Below are 15406 nucleotides of genomic sequence, written 5' to 3' on the forward strand. Positions count from 1 at the left end.
ACCTTAGCCTTCTGAAAAGTTATTGAGTACTTTTACTTCTTCAGTCTCTATCCTTCCTACTCAGAGGCATTCCCTACTTCTTCGGTCTCTATCCTTCCTACTCAGAGGCATTCCCTTCCTCTAACCTACAGGCTGATGTGGGCAAATGAGAAATGCAAGAAAGAAAAACAGGGGCGCCCGGGTGGCTCAGTTGATTGGGCGATTGCCTTCGGCTCAGGTCATGATCCTGGAGTCCTGGGATCAAGTCCCGCATTAGGCTCTCAGCTCCACAGGGAGTCTGCTTCTCCCTCTGACCTTCTCTCCTCAGGCTCTCTCTCATTCTCTCTCTCAAATAAATAAATAAAATCTTAAAAAAAAGTCATTATCTTAAAATAGTAACTCATTTACATACAGAGATGCAGGAGTATGAACTCTTAAGTCTTTGCGGTTGTCTTCTATGAAAGTGGTGTCTTAACCTTAACTTTCCCTATAAATAGGGAAAGTTTTAGTCACTTTAAGTCACTTTCTTTTAGTCACTTCGCAACAGTATTCATCATGTATTACCTGATAATGAAATGGAACTATCACACAAGGGGATACTACATTTTTAGGATTTGCAGTTACACTTTCCTTAACAGAGAAGCAATTAGGATGTGTGGAAAGCACTATGTTTTGTGTGTGTGTGAACAACTGACCAGGCTACCATTTTGTACATATATCATAATTGCTTTTTGTGCTAATAGCAGTGCAGGATTGAACCACAAAATTTTAGCCACTGGCACATTTCATACCAATTCTGTTGCATTTAAATCACTGACATTTTCAGCTAAATAATGTATCACAAACTTATTCACATATTTCCTCGTAGCTGGTTAAAATCAGCATGATCCTGGACTGTGTTAGCCCCCAAGACACAAGTACCTGAGTCTTGGCTGCATGACTTGTATCGGAAAACCAGATGTTGTATGTGTCTGTGGCCAATGCCTCTGCAGCATGCCCCAGGTCCTGTATGCCACACCAGAAAGCTCTCTCCCGTTATGAGATCACACAGAGTCAGCCCATGCAGTGAAGGGGGTGGGGAGATAGAAAGGCATGTTTCATTTACACCCCCCACTGCCATCTACACACTCATTTTTAATGAAGAAAGAGAACATTGAGAGACTATTTTTGTAAAAACAAACCAAAACCAAAAAAAACCACAAATTCTTGGAAACACATACATATATGTTTGCATGTATTTAGAGAAAGGTCTGTCAAAGCACATCAAATTATTACCAGTGATTACCTTCAGAGACTGGGGTTAGCAGAGGGTATTGAGGTAGACTTCTACCTTCAATTTATACAACTCTGTCCTGATTTTTTTCCCCCTTAATTATTGTCTACATTGTAATTTTAAAAACACGATTTGCATGAAGGTAAACATCAAAGTTAATCTTCTAAGGGGACAGGTTCAGAAGCACAGGTTGGAACGCGCCGCTTCCTTCTGATGAAGTCAGCTTTGGAAAGCACTGTTGGAGAAGCGTTCGGTTATGCAAAAGGAACAAGGGAGAAACAGGAGCTCTTTACTCTTAAGAAGGATGAAACAAGACATAAAGGAGAAAGGATCCGGTGCGCTGTGGAGAAGGTCTTCAGTCTACAGGCCACAGCCTGACTTCTCAAATCCGTGCCTACCCCGGTGGAGATAATAGACTCGGCACGGAAGTCACATTTTGGTTCTGTCCCAATAGCGTCTCTGCCTGGGTGCCCAGAAATCCAGGATATTAATGAAGTGGAGGCTGGTGTGGCCAGCCCTGCTCTGCAGCTGGGACCCAGCCCTGGCACCCCTCCTTCTGCCATGTGCCACTCCTGGAATGCTGGGCCACTACACCCTCAAACTAACTTCTGGCTGAACTGGGGGTATCCTGGTTCCAGCAGAGAAGAGGCTTCAGTCCCAGTTTTCACACTTGAACTTTTAGTTCAAGAGCAAAAGCCAAAAACTGCAACCTACCCTGAACTACAGCCAGGGTGTTGATCCTGCCAGGCAATTCCTGGCTCAGTGGACCACCACCTCCTCCTTTTTGGACAAAGAGGATACACCAGAGACCAACCTCCTGTGATTCAGGCCTTGCTGACAAATCACTGATCCAGCCAGACTTCTTCCTTTGCTTGAGTTACTACCTGGTCATGAGCTGCACACTTTGCAAATGTTAATACTCTTCTACTAGCAAGATACGGAAGAAATACATGCAAGATTTATTTAAAAATGATGGCCCTGGGAATTAGAATAGTTTTGGGGGGTGGGGTGGGATTTTATTTTTGGTACCATTTCTGCTCTGACAAGCTTCAAACTTTATATAATAACTTGCTACTGACATGTGATTCATCATACCATCATCACAATTCCAATGCGGTGTGTTCTTTTTCTTTACGGAAGTGTTAAATGCATAGGACTTAAAATGCTGTGAGAAGGCCAGAGCTGAATGGGAGAATAATCTTTAACCTGTATGGAAAAGTTGACTAGGATTTGAATAAACTAAACGTGTGTGTGGTACCCATGAATACAATGTGGTTTAGTAAAGGAGAAAAATCTGAGGGTATTGGAAGAATACGTAGTGACAGACTCTACAGTTATGGTAGTGAAGATTGTCTCAGGTTTCTGGATCTGGCAACAAAACATTTGCATTTTATTGCCATATAATTTATAAATGCCACTTTATATTTAATTGCCAAATTTCCTTTAAAAAATAGACTCATGTCAGGGCACTGGGCTGGCTCAGTTGGAAGAGAATTTGACTCTTGATCTTGTAGTCGCGGTGAAGAGCTCCACGTTGGATGTAGAGGTTACAAAAACAAACAAACTCATGTCCTCATTTGCTTTTAACCTTTTTAAAAAAATCAAGAGTCACAGAAAAGTTAACTGGCTTATTATTTACCAAATAAATGCTTAATGGAGACAAATGTGAAGCATCTCCAGATCCAAACCAAGCAGGGATTTTATTTGATACACCTGCCTCCAAGGCTGTCCTTTCCAGACAATTATGTTTTATTGTTGCTATTCTAAATCCCATTTTGGAACTTGAATTTTTTTTTCCTTCCTCACGTACCTATTATTGCTGAGCAATCTGTACCATCCAGAAATGCTCAACAGAAAGTGGAAAAACACAGAAACTTGGAAAGTATGAGTAGGTTAATGGCTGAGTAACAGCAGAAGTTCTCACAGGTGCTCAAAAGAGTGGAACAGGGGAGAACAAGGATCGATTTTCTTGCTTACAGTTACATTGACTTTTTCTTCACAACGAAGAACACAGAGTTTCAACTTTAAATCTGGGACTATAAGAGGTTGTTAACTATGTATTTACAGCCTCCTGGTTTCATGAGTTTACATTTTAGCCCTGAAAATTTGCTGCGTCTTTGTGCTCACTATAAGAGGCTTGCATTTTTCTTGAGCTTACTGAGCACAAGAATGATGAATACCGTCGAGTAAGGAAAACCGAATTCCCTACACACTTGTTCCAACTTTGACCTTGGAGAAGTCAGAAAGTTTTCTCATTAGGTATCGTTTATGAGTCATACGTTCAGGTGAAGCAAGTTAGTAAATCTGTCAGAGAAAAAGTCACGTTTCTCAGGAGCATCCCATGAAATAATAGGAATGTATACATGTCATATATTTGAAACTCTGTGTTTTTGTTTTTTGTGTTTTAAGCTTCAGTTTATGTGCCTGTTGATATGTGAGAGTCTTTCTTTTTGGAAGTCCAAACAGATTAAAAAGCAAATTGTGAAATCACATGACACTCAGAAATCTTGCATTCACTCTACCCCTCCCCCCTCACATTCCCCTCCCACTTGTCTCAAAAGATTTCCTAACAACTGAGAGCACCATCACTGTGAGGACACCGACATTTAAAAAGATGAAGAAGTGGTTTTTTGTTTTTTTTTTATTTATTTGTCAGAGAGAGAGAGGGAGAGAGAGCGAGTGCAGGCAGACAGAATGGCAGGCAGAGGCAGAGGGAGAAGCAGGCTCCCTGCTGAGCAAGGAGCCCGATTCGGGACTCGATCCCAGGACGCTGGGATCATGACCTGAGCCGAAGGCAGCTGCTTAACCAACTGAGCCACCCAGGCGTCCCGAAGAGGTGTTTTTTAGAGTTCCCCAAAGCATTTACTTTTACAAATCTTAAATGCAATGAATTGACCACTGGAAATTAACTTAATATGTGCTTGTGTTTTATTCCATTGCAAACACAACTGAAAAGAAGACCAGTTTTGTGTTAAAACAGTATTAAGATGGCATTTTTTTTTTTAAGCCAAGTGATTTGAGAGTTTTAGTTTGTTTGTTTGTTTTTAAAGATTTTATTTATTCGTTTTGAGAGAGAGAGCGCGAGCACACGGTCCAGGGGGAGGGGCAGCGGGAGAGGGAGAAGCAGACGCCCCGCTGAGCAGGGAGCCTGACTCTGAGGGCTTGATCCCAGGACCCTGAGATCATGACGGCAGATGCTTAACTGACTGAGCCACCCAGGTACCCCTAGATGGCATTTATTTTGCGATCTCTTTCAGTATTTGAGTTGTAGGAAACAAAAAAGAGTTAGAAGAACTGGTTCTAGTAATTTAAAAATCACAGTGAAGAAGTCATAATGTTCTCAATTCTGGTTGCCTTTCCCAGGACAGTGAGTCAGTCCATGCTCATGGTGCATAGATCCATAAGAGGCAGGTTCAGCAACAACAGCTTTTTTGATAGGGAGCCCGAGAGCTGGAGAATTTCAAAGTAGATTAGCTGTGTTATAGTCAGTGGATGAACCCCCAAAGAGAATGCTAGTGCATACTTTTTTTGACATTTTATTCACCAGTTATCAATTATTAATATATTATTGGTCCCTGCCATAGTAGCTATTATTGTTATTACTATTATTATCTGCTCTGCTCATTGTTACATTTCCACTACAGAAATGAGGACTTGGCACATAAAAGGCAATCAATAAGAATTTATTGAATGAATGGACGATTCCGTTAAGAGATAGGAATTACCACCTAAAGAAGAGTATTTTTTATACTTGTCTTACTATATAAAAACAGTACTCGATAATTAGCTATATTTAATTTATTTTCTTTCAGACCCTTCCTTGCTAAAACTTTACTTTTCTTCTATCTCTGCCACTGAGAGTCAGTGAAGTTAGACACTCAGCTTCAAGTTAATTTCCTCCTATTTGTGGATGTCCTCCATGTATATGCCTTTCAGCCAGTGTAATCTTTCCAAGTTCTTGTTGACTGTAAGCGCTTGAAAGCTCTTTATTGTTGAAGGAATGAGAAGACTGACATCCATTGTGTCTCAGTTGGTGACAGAAATGTGTGACACTGAACAAGGCCTTTATCCTCTGTTTATCCATCTGGAAAATGAGAACAACAATACTCACTAGTCTGGTATGGAGGTGATTGCCAAGGACTTTGTGATCCACACAGGGAAGGTGATATTTTAGTTGCTACATATTACAGATGTTTCCCTTTGATTAATTGGGTGTTCAGGTACTGGAGCACTTTCAGAGATGTTAAGCAAAGAAAAAGAAGAGAAAGAGAAAACAAAAACAGAGATTGGTTTACAGACTTAAAATAATGTTTCATGCTTCCTTAATGCTTTAACTTTACATTTGATAATCTACAGTCAGAGATTAGAGATAATTTAGTACAGTGCTTTTTAACCAGGCTGTGCCCACACTCCCTGTGGAAGCTTTGAGTCTACACATGCCTTGGGCCCACCTTATTTTCCCTTGATTAAGAACCAGGGTTCCAGACCAACTTCTTTTTTTTTATGAACGAGAACATTGAGGGTCAGCTGGTAAATGTAATATCAGGACTAAAATCCTCCTCTTCTGACTTCTAATGGGTTTTTATTTACGTACAATATGAGCTATCTAATCTGTTAGTTTAATATATATATAATTATTATTTTTTAAAGATTTTATTTGACAGAGATCACAAGTGGGCAGAGGAACAGGCAGAGAGAGAGCCCAATGAGGGGCTTGATCCCAGGACCCTGAGATCATGACCTGAGCCGAAGGTGGAGTCTTAACCCACTGAGCCACCCAGGTGCCCCTAATTATTATTTTTTAACTCAGGGCTTGAACTCATGATCCTGAGAGCAAGGCCTGAGCTGAGATTAAGAGTCAGATGTTTAACCAACTGAGCCACCCCGGAGTATATTTTAAGTTAACTTTGTAGATACAACTTTGCAGTAATCCCTAGAAGTTTAATTACCTGTGTTACTTTACAGTTGATAGCTATTTTACCCTTTTAACATTTTTTATCTATAAAGCCTTCTGAGATTCACCTTGTTAGAAATAAATTCAACCCCTTATAAGCTTTCAGAGCACATTCAGCTTGTATTCGATCACTTATCGCTCAGTATGGTCCTGTATTAAAGAATTTAATGTGGAACTTTTTGTTTCCCTGCTTTGTGAGCTCTTGGAGATAGAAGTCAACATGCTCATTATCTTCAAGACATAAGAACAAATAAAAGTTTGTGCACCAGGCGATGTTCGAGGCCAGCGGTTCTCAAATTTTAGCAAGCATCAGAAATAGTTGGAGTGCTTATTAAAGTATTTATTGCTGTCCCCGCCAGCCCCGCTTCTGATTAAGTGAGACTGGGGTGAGATGAAGAATTTCCATTTCAAGCAAGTTCCCAAATGATGCCACTCTTCTGCTGGGTTCCTATTTGAGTATTTGCTGCTACTCCAGAATGTAGGTTTTGTTTTGTTTTTTTTTTTTTTTTTTTAAGATTTTATTTATTTATTTGACAGGGACAGATCACAAGTAGGCAGAGAGGCAGGCAGAGAGAGAGAGAGAGAGAGAGAGGGAAGCAGGCTCCCTGCTGAGCAGAGAGCCCGATGCGGGACTCGATCCCAAGACCCTGAGATCGTGACCTGAGCCGAAGGCAGCGGCTTAACCCACTGAGCCACCCAGGTGCCCCGGTTTTTTTATTCTCATTTTCACAGAAGTCACACAGTCAGTGAGAGAGAAAAGACTGGAGCCTCATCTCTTGATGCCTAGTATTGTGGTCTTTCCTTTACACACCCTTCTCCTTATCTTGGAATTCCTTGTATGCATCAGAAAAAATGCCTGCAGAAAGGGTACCTGAACAGGAAGCAAGCTACTCTTCATCTCTGGGCTGTGAATTCAAGCCTCACCTTGGCTGTAGAGATTACTTAAAAAAAAAAAAAGAAAGAAAAGAAAAGAAATGCATGCAAGAGATAATTGCTATTAGAATGGAGATAAACCGCCCAGGTTCGGTTATCATCTTGAGCAAATTAATTTACCCTTCCTTCTGTGTATGTCAGTTTTCTCATCTGTAAATTGGGAATTAGCAATATTTACCTGTAGTGCACATTATAGTTAACTCTCCCATATTCGATCTGCTCTTTTTTCACTATGTAGTAGGCATTGTGGTGCAGAGAATTGCCCCAGCACCAGGAGTAAATTATAATTCATCTAAATCAGTCAAGATAATTATAATTCTCTGGATCACAAGATGAGTTAATCATACCATAGTACTCCTCTCCACCCCCAACTCTACCCCCAGTAGCTACTGTTTAAGAGATAAGCATCAGACTAAAGGTGGATCATAAGGAGAAGACAATTTTTTCATTTTTTTCATTGTTGGTGGAGTACTCTTTCACCTTTGCTAGATCTCAGTAAGAAGCATGTTTTCTGCTAATGGCCATGCTACAGTGGAAAATTGGTGTTAGGAAACCAGCGCTGGTTGTAAGGGCAGCTATAGGACATAGGAACCTGGTGACAGTATGAAGCCACTAGATTTGTCAACTAGTTCAGAAGCTGCTCTCTGTCTAGACTACCAGTTATGTGAGCCAGCAAGTGCCTGTATTGTTTTAGTCAGTTGGAGATATTTTTCCCCTGTAACTTAGAGTCAAACACCCTAGCTGATAACCTATCTCAAAGGATTCCTGTAAGAATTAAATGACATAATGCATAAAAAGGGCTTGGCATTAATTAGGATGTAACAGGTATGAATTAAATATCCTGGGGCGCCTGGGTGGCTCAGTGGGTTAAGCCGCTGCCTTCAGCTCGGGTCATGATCTCAGGGTCCTGGGATCGAGCCCCGCGTCGGGCTCTCTGCTCAGCGGGGAGCCTGCTTCCTCCTCTCTCTCTGCCTGCCTCTCTGCCTGCTTGTGATCTCTGTCTGTCAAATAAATAAATAAAATCTTTAAAAAAAAAAAAAATATCCTTATCAGGGAAGTGACAGATCCAAGTAAAAAAAAATATACGTATTGATATTACATATTATTGGTCTCCTTTCAAATTCTTTATCAAAAGCACAAGTGGCCTTAAATGCCCTTGTCAGCTCCCGACCAAAAGCTTCCTTGGAGGTGTTTTCACTAGCAGGATTAGAGAAGCCAAAATAACCAGGTGAGTATTTTTGACCATGATAGAGAACTTGGCTGTAACAGGACAAGATTATTCTGAGATTTATAGAATCACAGAACAACATGTTAATTTTAGTAAAGAGATTGACAAAATGAAGGGATGGATAGGTATTGCTATCTCTAATCATAGCTGAAAAAAACCTGCTTGGCGTGAATTGCCGCCAGTCTCGTACAGAGATGGATCGCATCCAAACGTGGTGCTCACATTACGTGTAGTGGACATTTGTTCCTTTGGCTGTCCAGCATGCCACCCTTTCTTTTAGGGCACTGTCCTTCCACTACATCAGACATGTGATTCCTTTGGGGCTGCCAAATAACATGTAGTTTCCGTTATTACTAGGCCAAAATAAAATTATGGTTTTTTAATAATTACATTTATAGTCATTGACCCATCCCAAGCATATTAAAATTCACATTAAAAAATATTTATTTGAGAGAGAGAGAGAGAACAGCAGAGGGAGAGGGAAAAGCAGGCTTCCCACAGAGCAGGGAGCCCCCTCTGCAACTCCATCCCAGGGCCCTGGAATCATGACCTGAGCCAAAGGCGATGCTTAACCGACTGAGCCACCCAGGCGCGCCTAAAATTCAAGTTTTAAAAGGAAGCAAGAAAGGATAAGTAGAGGACACATAACCTTTGGTCAATAGATGATGCTATTATATCATAATTCTAGGATCTGGAATACCCTGCCAGTGTATTAGACCAAAAAAAAAAAAAATCATAAGAATTTGCTTGGGAGAGAGGGAGTAGATCCATTTCAAAAAAGCATGAATTTGAGGGTACATTTTAGAGGGGAAGAAGCTTGCAAGTCACCAGAACATGCCCCAGACTTGTGTGTGGTATGTGTATGTGTGTGTGTGTGTGTGTCTTGGTAGTGATTTTGTGTCATTGCCTCATTGTTGGCACTTTGTCAGTACTCAAGAAAACCAGATTGAAAATTTGGAATCTGTGCTTCAGTGGATTGAAACTGACCTCTAGTCACTAAGGAAAAATCAAAACAAAACACACAGAATTTAGAGAGGATATTTTTCTGCCAACAAATAATTTTTCCTTGATGTTATTTCTTAGTTGGGCCAATATTTCAATGGAAAAAATAGATAGATTGGTCAAGAGTTCAGTATAATTTTTTGTGACATTTGACCTTAAGTGACATAATAAAATTAATGACAGAAAATAGTATTCTTTCATATGGATGCATGTGTGACTATTGGTCTCACATAGAATATTTGAGGAAGAAGCAGAAAGGATCATCTGATGGCATTTTGTTTTATTTGAAATGTTAACTCTTAAGCTAATTTATTTATTCAATTAATATTTTTGCCAGGTACTGTTATAACCACTTGGGATATATCAATGAACAGACCAAAAACGGTAACAAAACTGTACATGGAGTTGAGGGTTTAAAATTTTTTTTTTAAAGATTTTATTTATTTATTTGACAGAGATCACAAGCAGGCAGAGAGGCAGGCAGAGAGGTGGGGGGGAAGCAGGTTCCCTGCTGAGCAGAGAGCCCGATGCGGGGCTCAATCGCAGGACCCTGAGATCATGACCTGAGCCGAAGGCAGAGGCTTTAACCCACTGAGCTACCCAGGTGCCCCGAGGGTTTAAAATTTTGTTATGCTTCTGAGACCTGTGAGCTAATTTATTTGTTTGCTGAAATTGTTATGATTCTTGGCTAAATAGCTTTTTTTTTTTTTAAAGATTTTTTTTTTTAATTTATTTATTTGACAGACAGAGATCACAGGTAGGCAGAGAGGCAGGCAGAGAGAGGAAGGGAAGCAGGCTCCCTGCTGAGCAGAGAGCCCGATGTGGGGCTCGATCCCAGGACCCTGGGATCATGACCTGAGCCGAAGGCAGAGGCTTTAACCCGCTGAGCCACCCAGGCGCCCCTAAATAGCTTTTTATAATGCCTTGTTTTTGAAAACTTCAGTTAGGGTCTAACTTCCCATTCTTTGTTGAGCCAAATGATACAACGGCAGGGGTGGTGGTGGTGGGGGGGCTTGGGAAGCTCAGAAGAGGTTAAACAGGGGTACAACCTGGGGTAATTTGGAGGAAACAGAAGGAAAGTATCATCCGAGTAAGGAAGAAGCTATGTGAAGGGAGTTGTTGGATTTCTATACAAAGGGGAACTCGGAGGGAAACTGGTCAAGGTTTGAATGATGAATTATCTTTGTGGTGTGAGGTACCTTTTTTTTTTTTTTTTTTTTTTTTTTTTAAGATTTAGAGAGAGGAGGGAGAGAGAAAACAAGCAAGGTGAGTGGCAAATAGAAGGAGAGGGCATTTATAGTTATAAATTACATTTATAGTCATTGACCCATCCCAAGCATATTAAAATTCACATTAAAAAAATATTTATTTGAGAGAGAGAGAGAGAACAGCAGAGGGAGAGGGAAAAGCAGGCTTCCTACAGAGCAGGAAGAGCCCCATGTGGGACTCAGTCTCAGCACCCCGGTATCATAACCTGAGCCAAAGGCAGTTGCTTAACCACCTGAGCCACCCAGAAACTCTGGAGTGACTGGGGTGATTCTAATGCCTTGGCAGCCTGCATTAACGAACCAAAACCTAAGCCTTTAATGCCTCAAGGTTAAGAAATTGAAACAAAGAACCACCAATCACAGTCAGGCTTTCCCCCAAACAAGGCAAACACTTAAACTATGTACAAATAGTTCTCTTGCTTTTCCACCTCTTTTCTAGAAAAGTCTTTCTCTTAGCTCTTGTCCGTAGAGTCCTCCTGACCACTTCTGGTCTGACCCTGGCCAATTTGATGCAATTTGTGCTCAAATAAACTACTAAAATTTGTAGTATGCCTCTATTTATCTTATAATGCTTGTTATATTTGGGTTACATACCATTTGTTAAAACATTCAACATTATATGGGGCGCCTGGGTGGCTCAGTGGGTTAAGCCTCTGCCTTCGGCTCAGGTCATGATCCCAGGGTCCTGGGATTGAGCCCCACATCGGGCTCTCTGCTCAAGTAGGGAGCCTGCTTCCCTCTCTCTCTCTGCCTGCCTCTCTGCCTACTTGTGATCTCGTCTGTCAAATAAATAAATAAAATCTTAAAAAAAAAAATTCAACATTATATAATTTTACATTTGGGGAAGAAATATTAGACATAAATTAGACATAAGAAAGTAACCTAAACAGTCTCTTCCCGACAGGGAATTTCAACTGGAGGTCAATTTAAAACTTCTACAACGTACAAGGAGAGCATGGATTTGGAAAGGCTGTGACACCAAACCATAGAATTCCATCATTAAACATAAAGGCTCTGGTCAGACCCAGGAAACACTGCTGGCCTTATGACATATCACCTAAGTAATAGTAGTCGAAGTAGTAATAGTAATGAGATTAAGAGAAGTTGTAGTAGTGATAGCTTCTATTTATAAGGAGCCTCCTGTGTGCCAAGGACCATTCTAGACATTGTCTCATTGAATTTTTTTTTTTCTTTTAAGTAGGCTCCACATTCAGCATGGCGTCCAAGGTGGGGCTGGAATTTACAACCCTGAGATCGACACCTGAGCCATGATCAAAAGTCACATGCACCGCCCAGTTGCCCCTTGTTTCATTGATTTCTCACAACTCTTCTATGAGGTGGGTAAATTACTTGCTCAGTGTTAGTCAGATTTGCAGTCATTTGACACACCTTTTGGGTATGGACTCCAGGGAAATAAAACAGTCTATCATTCAGGATTCTGGCCTATTCTTTGGTGGACAACAAAGAGCCTTTTACTCTCAGAGAGGGTTCTCAGGACTTCTGATGTTGACCTGCTATCAGAATAGGCCTCCTTGGTTCTAGAACTTCCCTGATGAAGAGCCAGTATGTATCCTGAAGCACTACTGACTTCCACATGCACTGAGGGCCACAAACCTTTAGTCCATTTGGAATTGACACTATGAAAGAAAACAAATAGCTGGCTATTTTCATCTTCCCTTGAAAATACAATAAGAAATAATTGTGAGGTGACTTCTTTAATTCCCTCCCTTTCCTATCTCCTTCCATCTTTCCTCCCTTCTTTCTGTCTTTTTGTTTTTCGTTCTTGCTTTCACATACCTGATACTCAAACAAGTGTTGAGGGGCTCCTTTATGCCAGGCCAAGTGCTAGACGCTGGGGCAGCATGATTGTGGTCTAATGAGAAATACATATTTTGGCTTTCTTCCCTGGTTCCCGGCACAGAGCCCCTAAAACTAAAAACGTTGGAATTCCTTGAGTAATACTGGTGACAGGAGCATCTTTTGTTATTCATAATAAGTCCCTTTCAACCGTACTTGAGTTTATGGTATTGAGATGACTGTTGGAAAGAGGAGGCTGGTTGCCACAGGCTCAAATCAGGTGATTTAAGGGTTGGAACTTCCCTCCAGGGAGGAGAGAGACTGGAGAATGACTTAATCACCAATGGTCAAGGATTTAGTCAATCATGTCTATTCAGTGGAATCTCCATAAAAACCTTAAGTTATGGAATTCCAAGAGGGTCCACATCCATGAACACATCCAGGTGCTAGAAGGGTGGCGTATCCAGGGAGGGGATGGGAGCAGCACACCCCCGTCTACCCGTAGCTTTCTTTATGTATCTCTTCCATCTGGCTGTTGCTGAGTTCTAGCCTTTATTATAAACTGGTAAATGTCAATGGAGTAATTTTCTGAATTGTTTGAGCTCTCCTGGCTAATTTTCAAACCCAAGGAGGAAATGGTAGAAGAGTTCAGTTTATATGCCGTTGATCAGAAGTGCAGGTGACAACCTGGGTCTTAACTTTCGAGGTCTGAAGTGGAGTATTGTGGGACTGATCCCTTAAACTGTGGGTATGTGCTAATTCTGGCCAATGACTGTCAGAATTGAGTTAAATTGTAGGATAGTCAGTAACTGCTGAGAATTGGAGAATTCCTTGGTGTGGAGAAACCCACACATCTGGTGTCAGAAATGTCCTGTGGGCAAAGAGGAAACAAGTTTTGCTTTAGCTGTTCCTTTTAATTGTGTAGAAAGCACAGTCTTTGCCCCTGGAGAGGAGAACTGAATTTCCATCCAGTGCAGATCATAAGCAGCGTGAGGTCAGGAGCCGTATGTCTCGTTTGCCATGTATCCTCTACGTTGACCAGGACATGGCAGTAAGCATGTGCTCAAAAAATACATTGCATGAATGAATACAAGTCTAGTATTGCCTTACTAATGAAAGGGTACACTTGAAACGTCATCTGGTTAATGGCACCCTACAGACTGCCCAAACTGCCCTCAAGCAAACCAGAAGCAGTGTGAGCTTGGATCCTGAGAATGGTCATTTGGAATACATACCTTATGAAAAAGTAAGGATATGCAGCTTGAGTAATGAGACACTCAGTTTGCAAATACCACATGTTCGTTTTCATGTTGCTAAAGACTCTTTGCTAGGAAACGAAACACTTGTAATTTAATATGTAATGTTCTCAGAGTCCGAGGCCAAACCACCTCAAGTCGTGAACGCTTTGGCTCTGAAGAGCCCGTCAGGGTCAGGGCAGGGCAGTACTTGGCCTAATGCCCCTCCAGAATAAACCAAACAGCTACAGGAAGTGGTTTCCGTGATTCAGTAGGTGGCACACTTCCTTTTGAGTCAGAACTGAATCATGGCCGTGAGAGACAAAAAGGACCTATTTCTTTATCCCATATTTTTTTCCCTATTCCCAATAGTAAATTTATCACAGTCTGTCATATGACATATCCTGTTTAGTTTAACGTGTTTCACCAGAAAAGAAAAAAAATGCAAATCAACTACAAGGAGGCAAGAAGAGACTGGGAAACACAGCAGATGGAAATGAATCCAAGCATCATTCTTTGACCGGAGGGCCATATTCTCTGAGGAGATTGAAAGAAAAGCCATAATCTGATTTCACTGGGGTCATCAAGGCCCCTGGTTCTCTCGACTCGAATCTGACCCATTTCCAGTGGAAGCAATTAGATCACACTTACATAAACCATGTTGCTTTAAATGGTGCTGCTCTCTTCTTCACTCGCTGACCCTGGCTTCCTCCCTGGCCTGTCTGCTGGAAGGCTCTGCTGGTGTTGTCCCAAGCATGGCCCTCGTTCAGCTGTGGGTGAAATGATCCTGTTCTGAATGTACTGAATGCTGCTGGCAATGCTGTAAATTGTTTTAAGGCTTAAGGAAAAACCCCCTGGATATCAACAAGTCATAAAAACAGACATATTTTCTCAGTGTGTCTTTTATTTTTCAATATTTATAGTTCTGGGAATATAAACATTCTTATTCATATTTTCATCAGATAAACTTGGTATTGTATCTTTGTTGCTTCCTCCTACCCCAGTTCCTTCTGATTGGCTTCATATCTCAAAACAAAGATTCAGAAACTCATGCTATATGTCCTGTTTATATCACTCTTGGAAGATTGATAATTGGACTGGAATAAAAATCTAACTGCCATGGGGGCACCTGCGTGGCGCAGTTGGTTAAGCAACCCATTTGGTTTCGGCTCAGGTCGTGATCTCAGGGTTGTGAAATCAAGCCCTGCATTGGACTCCACACTCCTCGCTCTGCTCAGAGTATATTTGGAATTCTCTCTCTCCCTCTACTCAGTTCATGTGTGCATGCATGCTCATTATGTCTCTAAAATAAATAAAATCTTGAAAAGAAACGATATTGCCATGTTAGTATTCTGCAGCTGCTTCTGTGAACTATTCCAGTTGTTTGAAGAACACAAGATTCAAAATCACATAGACCTGTGTTCAGATTCAAGCTCAACAAAAAATTGCACAGCTCTGTGACCTTAGGGAAGTCTCTTAACCTCTCTGAGCCGGAATTTCCTTAGTCCATAAAAATGGGACTCTAGCATAAGAACAATATTACTGTGAGAACTAAATAAAGCTTTTACATAGTGCCGAGAACAGCTCCTAGCTCATATTTGGTGTTTTAAAATAAGCTAGTGCCCTTTCTTTTTATTTACAATACCTTTCCCTTGGGAGGTAAGAACAGCACTTGGACAGGACAGCTGCATGCGCACGCTGAGTCTTACCCTTCCCAAAGACGTCAGTCCCATCCAG

Source organism: Enhydra lutris, unplaced genomic scaffold, assembly GCF_002288905.1.
Source record: "Enhydra lutris kenyoni isolate GAN:26980312 unplaced genomic scaffold, ASM228890v2 scaffoldscaffold19, whole genome shotgun sequence".
NCBI lineage: Eukaryota > Metazoa > Chordata > Mammalia > Carnivora > Mustelidae > Enhydra > Enhydra lutris.